Source organism: Xenopus laevis, chromosome 2L (genome assembly GCF_017654675.1).
Source record: "Xenopus laevis strain J_2021 chromosome 2L, Xenopus_laevis_v10.1, whole genome shotgun sequence".
Taxonomy (NCBI): Eukaryota; Metazoa; Chordata; class Amphibia; order Anura; family Pipidae; genus Xenopus; species Xenopus laevis.
The window spans coordinates 42587787-42598952 of NC_054373.1; positions in this window are offsets into that span (position 1 = coordinate 42587787).

An 11166-nucleotide genomic window follows, 5' to 3' on the forward strand; every position below is an offset into this window, starting at 1 on the left:
TATATATATATATATTTCCCTGGAGCTTGGATCATATTACAGTCCATTTTGATCTGTTATCCTAGGCATTTGAATGTCAGAAAAAATATATTTCTGTGTACATATAGTAATTTTTTGTAATTTACAATCTTGTTTTTCATGTATAGCTGGTGTAGTAGGAGCTGGTCAGAGCCCAAATACGGACCATTTTTAAATTTTCCTTATGTGACTGAAATTTGATAACATCTGAAGGAGCATCTAACTATTCCAGTACAAATAGTGACCCTTTAATCATTTAATCATTGTTAGAAAGCAATCTTTATTTAATTGGCGGAAAAGATTTTAATAGGCATTTTGATGTTCCATACGCATGTGAATCATTGTTAGAAAGCAATCCTCATTTAACTGGCAGAAAGATATTTTTATAGGCATTTTGATGTTCATCATAACCAGCTTTGCAGGAAAAAAAAACATTACTGATATTTTATGAAATTATGACTCTGCAAAGCTTGAAATAGAATAAGCATATTTTTCATCCTTAGAAGGCAAATAATAGCAGATAAAAAAAAATCCCTCAGGGTTCACTGAAAACTTTACCTTAAATTATCTCTCCACGTCAGCTAAATTTGGTAAAAAAGTGTGCAGTTGTTTTTCATTTATCATTCCTTTCTCCAAAACTTTGGAATCTGCAGGAAAATGAAGCATTTTTCTAAAGATATGGAATGTAAGAAACTAGGCAACAGAACCTGTTGACATGAAAGGTGCAGCCAAGATTTGCCTGAACCTGAGATTTTATCCAAATGTGTCAAACAACGGAAAGAAGCAGCAAAAACACTCTCCACTTCCCTTCCAGCAGGGAATATTCCCTGGGAGTTTGCTGGAAAAGAAATAAGCTTTGATGGTGCAAACTGTTAAAATATTGTTTTACAAATATGTCAATATATACCCTGCTGAGGTTTTCCATTCCATCACTTTATAATTTACAGAAAACAACAGCGTTTAATGCCTTTTCAAATGGAGCACACGTGTGAACATAAGAGAAACAACTCTCCTGGGCCAAATTTAGAAAGTGGAAAGCAAAATTATGTTCCGGTTATTATATGGCGTATGGGTCAACCACATACTTAGAAATATCTATTTAAAGTACAGCTAAGGATGATGCTAAACCTGCCGTAAATATCCAGCTTAGCCTATGACCGAACAATTAATTACTATGAAATGTTTGTTGCAGGTAATAAGGGGACGAATTATTAAAAGTCCAATGGGGGGAATGTAATAAAAGTCGTAACGGAATGCGAAAAGTTATGCCTTTACACAAACAAATTTTGCTTTGCGTGAATTTAATATAGCTTTTGCGATACCTGGAAACTGTTTAGCGACCTCTTCCGACAGTGGAAGAAAGTTTGCAGATTTTATAGTTTGTGCAGTGAATATAATAAAAATTCTCACTGAAAAAGTTAAGTTTGCTCCAAATGATTACGACACCTTCAAGCACTTCTAAAGTGTGCAAATAAAATTCAAAATGCGCAATTAAAATTCGCAATGCAATAACAGAATATTACATTGCGAAATGGGAATTTTTATACTTATTGGTGCAAATAGTTTTTCTCTTTGCGACTTTTATCACATTCCCCTACAAATCTTTTACGGATCGGTAGCAATAGTTATATTTTAAATGTTAATGCTGGATTTAACAGTTTATTGTCTGTGTTGGATTGCTTAATTTCTAGGCATGGGAGCACGGAAGATTCTTTAGAGGGGGCCCGGATGTACATCCTGCACATAGGCCTGCAGACAGGGTCGGACTGGGGGGCTTGGGGCCCACTGGGGCTACTGCCCCAGGGCCCCCCTCCGCCCCCCCGCTGATCCTGCGCAGAGCATTTGTGGCGCAGCGCAGACAATGAAACATTGCAGGGAAACCAGTTACCATGGAACTCACTCCATTGTGCTCTTCTGCGCCGCTGATAGTTTCTAATGAACCGGGAAGGCTCGGCCTGCTCTGTGCAATAGTGTCTGCTCCCAGCGCCTCTCTGATTTCCTCTCCCCCCTCTCCCCGCCTTTTCCACTTGCTCTCTGCTTCTTTTTAATCAAGCACACATGCGCAAGATTATCAGCGGCGCCGGCATTAAGAAGTGGATCTGGGCGATGCGTTTTCCGTAGTCGCCCGAAGTTGCCTCACGGAGGAAACTTCGGGCGCTTCAGAAAATGCATCGCCGAGTGTGCTTTAGCGCAGGCAACTTTTCATTATAGCCTAATGGAGAGGACTTGGTTCACCCCACCTAGCCAAATATAGATTAGGAGATCCTACAGCTGGTTTGACTGGTTTCTGATTCAAGGAAGTGTGAGTGTACCCATTCCAGAACTGAACCACAGCAGTTTTAAGAATCACAGCTGTGTGTAGGAGAGCTACAGTAACTGTATCTTCTGAAAAGACAGTATATGATTAGAGCCAGTGTTTAGATGGTTTAGGGCAAGAGGCCAAGGTCCTTAGCAATGAACCAAACTGATTCGTTAGTTCTTCAAATCTGCAGGCAAGAATGTGCTTTGTCAGATGGGGGCCATATGACACACAGCGGAGTTGTAGTAAGTTGCCAATGCATAGTTGTATTTGCATCACATTAAAGTGAATGAGAAAAAGTGAGAAAAAGCACATGCAATACTTGATCTGTACTAGACTTCGTGCAAAAATATATAGTATAATAAAATTATAATAAAAAGGATAATAAAAGGATTAATTGAAAAACTCAAGTAAATGCAAAATTGAGGGTGTGTTGATGTAATTCAAAAGGGTATTTGTGCCTATACATGAAATTCAGCCTGCTCTAATGAATTGTAGTTTAAGGGATTCTGTCATGATTTTTATGATGTTGTTTTTATCTCTAAATTGCACTGTTTACACTGCAAATAATTCACTCTATAATATAACATTTTATTCCTGAACCAGCAAGTGTATTTTTTTAGTTGTAATATTGGTGTGTAGGCGCCATCTCAGATCATTTTGCCTGATCATGTGATTTCAGAAAGAGCCAGCACTTTAGGATGGAACTGCTTTCTGGCAGGCTGCTGTTTTTCTCCTACTCAATGTAACTGAATGTGTCACAGTGGGACCTGGATTTTACTATTGAGTGCTGTTCTTAGATCTAACAGGCAGCTGTTATCTTGTGTTAGGGAGCTGCTATCTGGTTACCTTTCCATTGTTGTGGTGTTAAGCTGGCCATAGATGTTGAGATTTTTAAAAGATCTGATCCTGATCGTGAGACCACGATCTTCTCGTAACAATCATACAATTGTACGATCGTACGAATTTACCATCAACTAAAAAGACCAATTTGCCAGGAAAACAAAGGGGAGCTGCCTGCTTGGCCCTGCAAACATAGATAGATTGCACTGGCCAATCAATCCTGACAGATGTCGGCCGAAAAATCGTAAGATGTACGATCGTTCGAATCCCACTAACCGCACAATAATTTCGAATGATTGGTCGGACTTCCCTAAAATCGGTCGTTCAGCTAGAAGAATCGTCGTGTCTATGGGGATCTTAAGGCTGCTGGAGGGTGGGGGGGTGAGGGGGTGAGGGGGGATTATATCACTTCAATTTGCAGTACAGCAGTAAAGAGTGACTGAAGTTTATCAGAGCACAAGTCAAATGAATTGGGGCAGCTGGGAAACTGACAATATGTCTAGCCCCATGTCAGATTTCAAAATTAAATATAAAAAATCTGTTTGCTCTTTTGAGAAACATATTTCAATGCAGAATTCTGCTGGAGCAGCACTATTAACTGATGCGTTTTGAAAAAAAAAAATTCCCATGACAGTATCCCTTCAATTTCTTGCATTAACACTAGGGGACAGTGAGCCAGGTGGTAAATCCAGGGTTCCCCAAGCAGGCTTGACATGAAAATGAATGCCATTATTGACAATGGGAACATTGGATTACTGAAAGTGACACCATCCCCAAGTGCCAACTACTAGGTGCCTGCAATTATACTGCCATTTTGGGAATAATGCTTCATTGTGCTCTTAAATTAGTTATCCATATTAACTGAATAGTTTATTTTCTTTCAATTAATCCTTTTATTATCCTTTTTATTATAATTTTATTATACTATATATGTAAAAGTTTTATGATGGAGGTTGCAGTGGCTCTAAAACATGAATCTCCCTATAAGTAGCAGTGAGTTGTTGGTAGGTAGAATGCTGGATATGCAATAGGTTTCCAAAGTTGGCCATTACATTCTAAGTGGTCTTGTTCTGACAGCCTACGCCAAAAGAAATGGAGAATAATTCAGCCCCCTTGGAGCTGCAGACCATTAATTGTTCTTCATAAAGTTTTACAATGAGTTTGAGTGGATTATTTTCTGCTTTTGATGAGGTATCAAAATATTCTTTATGATGTTTCCTTGGATGAGTTTTATACAGATCTTAGGCCCATGCTTATTCTGAGCACAAGGTTAATGTGGCCTCTTTAGGGCATTATAAAGCTGTGTAAAATATTTTATGCCTAAAAAACTATTTTTACACAAAGCTCCACGTAGTCCTAACCTGTAAATTAATAACATGCGTGGCTAATGTGGAAATAATTCACTACAAAGAGCAAACCTTGGTTTTCACAAAGTGATAAAAGTTCTTTTTTTCTTTTTTGCATCATCAAGCCTTTTTTTTTTTTAAATATGACCCCATAGCATTAGTAACACACAAGTGAATGCTATTCTTACAACATAATATTACACTAGGATGCTTCTGCAAAAGCCTTGCAAATGTAAGTACAAATATGGGTCCTGTTGGGGTTTCCAAATAATGGATCTTTCCATAATTTGGATCTTCATACCTTAAGTATACTAAAGAATCATGTAAACATTAAATAAACCCAATAGGCTGATTTTGCTTCCAGTAAGGATTAATTTCATATCTTAGCTTGGCTCAAATACAAGGTACTATTTTATTATTACAGAGAAAAAGAAACATTTATATTTTTTGATTAAAATGGAGTCTATGGGAGATGGGCCATCCCGTTATTCACAGCTTTATGGATAACGGGTTTCTGGATAACGGGTCCCATTCTTGTATTTCTATTTCCCTTTGTAAATTAATTTGTCATTTTGATGTATTAGATAGTAAATTGTCATATACACATCTTTCTTTGTCTTATATCTTAGATCTTAACCCGATGTGGCAGCAAGAAGAAGTACAATGTATCAGAATAGGACCAGATTACTGCCTTTAGATTCAGCAGTATAATGTAATTACTAATGTACAAGCCTTATTATACATGTGACCAGCCTCTATTCTGATGCATGTGGACCTTATTCAATAATACCAATGGTTCATTGTCTGGTGCATACATATGAACTTATACCATTAAATGTCTCCCAAGGGTTCCAATAATTGAAATAATACTGTGGGTCTGAGTGGAAATAAACTGTATGTCCATATGGAATAGTATGGTCACTCCAGCCTTTTGATAGGTCCAGAAGTTTAAAAACAATATAATAAGAATAGTCCATGGTTTACATTAAGGGGCAGATTTATCAAGGGTGGAATTTCGAGTTCATGGGAGTTATTTTAAACTCCCACGAATTCGAAATTCAACCAACTGCAATTTATTAAAAAAAAAAAAATCTATTCGAATTAGATTCAAGGTTTTTTTCCAAAAAAAACTTGTGTCAAGAAGGCTGAAAACAACTCCAAATTGATCCCAGGAAGTCATCCATAGGTTAAAACAGCAATTCTCCAGGTTTAAGGTGGCGAATAGTCGAAATTTGTGTTCTTAAAGGCCAGTATATCATACATTTTGAAAATCGAATTTGAATTAAAAAAAAAAATTGAATCGAATTTTAACAATTCCCTAGTCTAATTTGACAGTTTTGGCCATAAAAAACTCAAAAGTTTGAATTTTCACGTTGAACCCGTGATAAATCTGCGCCTATGTGTCTTCTATATCAAGACTAAAGGGCACATCTACGTCTGCAAGGGCAGTGAGCAAATTGTAATTTTGGGCAATTACTTTCTTTTTCACAAAATGCAGCATTATTTCCAAAATTCCTGTGTCATTTCAGTAGCAATTGCGCGGTGCCTCTGCATTAAGGCAGGTGGTAAGGAAAGGTAGAGCACTGACCCACCAGGTTTTTAATCCATTGCTCTGTGCAAAGAGCAACACACTGCTGGGCAACACCCTATGGGGCAGCCTGTTAGTCCCTAGCCGCTAAGAGCAGACATATAAGAACTAATAAACAAATCTTATGCATAAACCTTTAAGTACTTGAGTGTAGTTAAAGTGTAATAACCAACCTGGTCTATTAAGCCAGGAAATATAGAGAACTGTTGTGAGCAAAATGGTTGGCACTATGGGGCCGAAACAAGGAAAGATTCATTACGAGTCATAATTGTAATCCATATTGTAATTATTACTACTTTCTCTTTATTTCCTTCCGTTCCTTATTTCTTTGGCAATCCACAGGAATGAGATAGTACAGTATGTCAGTAATGTCCTTTGTAGTCTAATGTAAATTTCCAGAGAGTACTTAACTTCCCCATTACTGATGTTGAAGAGTGAGATGCCTGTGGGCTTGTTTTCTCATTTAGGACTAGATTTCTATACCGGGTTCACTTTGATGGTGAGGCTGAGGATGGGGATTAGTGTCTTTTAGAGATTTCCAGTTGGGTTGTATCAAGATCTGTCATCCTGAAGAGAATACAGCCTTCCTTCCTTCCTTCAAGATATTAAGACAAAATAAAACCCCTGTCAATATGGGATTTATTGTTCCCTGATATTCTGTTTAACATAGTTGTAATTTTTCCCCTTGATGGAGAAAGTTAGGTTGGTTACATACTTGTATTTAAATGGAACCTTTACGTTCAAAATAATGAAGACATGCAACTACTTTTTTGTAGGGGTCAGTCTGTTGCCCAATACTATGGGTACCCTATCTATTCTCTGAACTTCTTGTTTGTCTAGATTAATTAAGTCACCTTTTCTGATCTACCATGATCCTCTGTTTTTGTATCTTGTCTTGTCTAGGTCTAGCTGGCAATTTTTTAATCTTTCCACCTCCTCTCTCAGGACAGCATTTTTGTCTTCTATTAAAGTCTGTTTTTGCAATAGCTTATCCATTTTATCCGTTCTCTCCACTAAGGAAGTTATTTCCACCTTTAATTCTTATTGTAGTGGGAATCAAGGTCATTAATCTGTTATGCAGACTATCAAGCTGGGAGGAGAGATCTGCCTTAGTAACAACCTGAGATATTTGTGGTAGAGACATTTTGCACAGAATTTTGTAAGAAATATGGAATATCTACTTCTGTATATCCTGTACTGGCACTATCTTGTTGCTCCAGTGGAACAGTATCATCTGATATGGAGGACAAGGCTGGGGAGTGTAGATATCCATATTGCATTTCCCATTCTGGAGCTCTGTGTTTCTTATTTAAGAAGAACGATATCATGCCTCTGGGTCTCTTCTGCTTTTTTCAATTGATGAATGTTCCCTTTTGAGTTGATATGCTGGAGCTGCAATCAGTGGCACAGTGGCATAGATGTTACTGGACACCGCAGCAAATTCAATTTAGGGCCCCAAAACATAGGTAAGTTGATCTATTCTATAAAGGCTGAAATTGATAATATTGAAATTGTTCATTAATTAGGATCTTACTGTGCCCCTACAGTCCTACCCCCCCTGCAACCTCATGGTCTGCTTCCTCTGTAGTTACACCCCTGGGTGGAGCACTTTTACATTGCACCCATTATCCAGTGGACCACACATGCGCTCCAAGCACATATATTTTACAAGCTGGGGATTTAAGTCATATAGAAATACGTCACGATAAACAACCCTTTCCTGGCATTATCTTGGTTAATGCATTAGTCCTGTTGGCTTGTGTTCATCCACTGGATTTTTAAAAAGGTTGGTTAGGGGATGCCACCAGGGCCGGAACTAGGGGTTGGCAGAAGAGGCACCTGCCTAGGGCGCAAAGATGTGGGGGCGCTGGACAGGTAACTATTCAAAAGTTTTGTGACTACCCATAGTTCAAGTGGCTTGCTCCCCTGCTGCTCCGTCACTCCCCCCGTCACTGTCCCCGTCACCCCCTCCGTCACTCCGTCCCCTGCCCTTTCCATTTGTTATTCTGCCTTGGAGCGTGTGCACTTGGGCATGCACGCAGTCACAATCGTGTGCGCACACGGGGTGGGGGTATCTGACCAGGTGCCTAGGGCACCCTGTTGGCAAGGCCCAGCCCTGGATGCCACTGCACTTGAGGTTTATCTTGACTTTCTCAAGGATAGCTCTGCTAAAATTCAAAAACACAAGAAGGGTTCTGGAAACATTCCAAGGCTTATTAAATTATATTTGAAGTATAACCAGAAGTACAGTAAATTGTTAGGACCAGCATATGGGGATTACATTGACATGCGTATGGTAATTTAGTAACATATAACTAAAAGCCCTTCTTTTTTTAAAAAAAAAATATGTGCACTTGCAAATAATAAATTACTGTGAAGAATGGGGTCAGGGAATGTTGTCAGACCAGAGGGTGATGGCATATGAAATGACTAGTATTCTGAATTTGCAGTGCACAGCATCTTTGTCAGGTCCCTAAGAATAGTGGAATGGTCTGCCTGAGGAAATAACCCAAACAGACAATCAGAATAGACTAAACCAAATGTAACCTTTATCCAACGACTTAAAGGCAGCAGTATAAACATTTATATACAGTAAGACAGAAAGGAAAACCCAAAATCAAAATCAATACTATAAGCATTCATTAGCAATAAACAATGACACAACCCTCACAGCCCATTAGGGAATTCCCAAAAATGATTAGGTCAGCCCTAGCAGGACATGATGTGAAATATAATAAATTAGTTAATTCCTAAATTCCTATCAAGTGACAAGGTTTTGAAATGCTAATTCAAATACAAATGTAGATAGAACATTTCTGCCTCAGATCTGCAACCCACAAAATGGTGCTCCAGCTTTGCACTACTAATAAATGTAATAAATTAGCTATATATATATATATATATATATATATATATATATATATATATATATACAAACAAACACAAAGACAAGAGGTCCTCTGCATTCAACCATGGGCGTTCACATATAGGGGCAAGGGGGGGCACTGCCCCCCCCTGGACTTGTACTTCATGCCTATCTTGCCCATGTGCATCTGTAATGGCACAGCCCAGGACCCTGAGGGAGAAGGCATTTTACCCGCCACACAATCATCTGTGTCAGACTGGGACGCCAGGGGCCCACCCAAAACCTTACACCAGGGGCCCACTCTCAGTACTATTATTCTTCCTCTCCTCACTCAACCGCTATTCTCCTAGTCTTTTCTTTACATAATATAATACTATCATCTATTATTCCATCTAGTTAGACTTTTTGTTCTCATAGAAATAAAGAATGACCTTGAAATATGCCAAATGTTTAGCAGCATGAGGGTCCACTGACACCTGGGCCTACCAGGAGTTCTCCTGGTATCCCGGTGGGCCAGTTGACACTGACTCTAGGTAATTACAGCTGGTGAAAATTTTTTTATTATTATAACTCCTTTGTCTTTGTGTTGTCTGTGAAAATGTTATGTGCTTCTCAGACACCATATGACTTCTAATATTTATATAACGTAAATGATAAACTTTGTCCCAACAGTACCTGCTTAGACACCCCACTATGCTGCACAAACCGCCTAGATAGTATCTCTAAAATTAGTATATTTCTTTTTTTTTTAAAAAAAAGGTATTGTGTTGAGTTCCAAACATGAAGTATAATGTGGAGCACTTTTGAGTAGTTAGGGGCCCCTGAAATGGTGCATTTTGGTGAAGAGAAATACCATAAAACTGTCATCTTGGGCATTCCTCTGGGCTTACCAGAACTCTGCTCTAATAGTTTTCTTGTTTTAAATGTTCTTCCTCCCTAGCAACCAGGCAGAGGCTTAAATAGACATAGAAAGGCATAGTATCTCTTGAAGCTTGTAGCCTATTGCCACAACCTATTGTCACTTGTCTATAGAGACTGAGACTAGAGCTCCCTCACACACTCCCTCTCACAAACACACTCTCTCACACACTCCCTCTCTCTCTCACACACACACACACACACACACTCCCTCTCTCTCTCTCACACACACACTTCATAATAGAGGATATTCTCTTGCCATATGTAAAAAAAATGGACCAGAAAAATGGTGTAAAGTCAGTGAAATGTATTATGCATTAAATATTGGTGGGACCACAAAAAGTTGTATAACATATGGAAATACTTAAAATGAGTGTATGTAAAATGGAGGCTTCACTGTATGTATCTAGTTGTAACTAGAACTCTAGAGGGAATAACATTCTACAAACCTCTGGCTAGTAATTTTGTTAAGAAAGTAGAAAATACCAAGTGTTGTCCTGGCAAACAAGGAGTTTGTGTGACTAATAGAATGAGTTTGTGTGACTAATAGAATGGCAATGCTATACATGTGCAACAGTTACTACTCTATATATTTATAGAAAAGCTGTTGTTAGGTTTGTGTGGAAACCAAAATGTGGGTACAAGTAATTTGTGTAATTAGTTTTCTTCCTTGCCCCCCTTGGAAAATTTTCAGTGGACGCCCCATGCATTCAACCCATTATCAATACAGTATATTAAGCTATTAAAAATGCCTTCCATATTTAAAAAAACAATCATTGTTTCTCCATATATTGCAACATATTTAAAGGAGAAGGAAAGGCTAAAATTAAGTAAGCTTCATCAGAAGGATCTATATAAATACACCAGTAAACCCTCAAAGTACTGCTGCTCTGAGTCCTCTGTCAAAAGAAACACTGCATTTCTTTCCTTCTTTGTTTACACATGGACTGCTGTATCCAACTTTCTGTTTTCAGCAGAAATCTCCAGGGCTAGGGCTTGAGCATGCTCAGTTTGCTCCTCTCTCCCTCCCCCCTCCCTCCTTACTTCCCTCCTGTAATCTAGTGTTATAGCTTGCACTATTGTGGCTAATCTATTGGCAATAAACCGCGTCAGGTAGCTTTCCTTCTCCTTTAAGATGACCAACTATGTCAAAGTCATCCCTGGTCTGGCCAGTCCTACATTCACTTTTTATTAACGTACTCATTATTACCTGAATCAATATGCATTATTCATTTATTTTATTTTTTCTCAAAGGCTCTATAGACCTGTTTCTATGACTTCATTATTT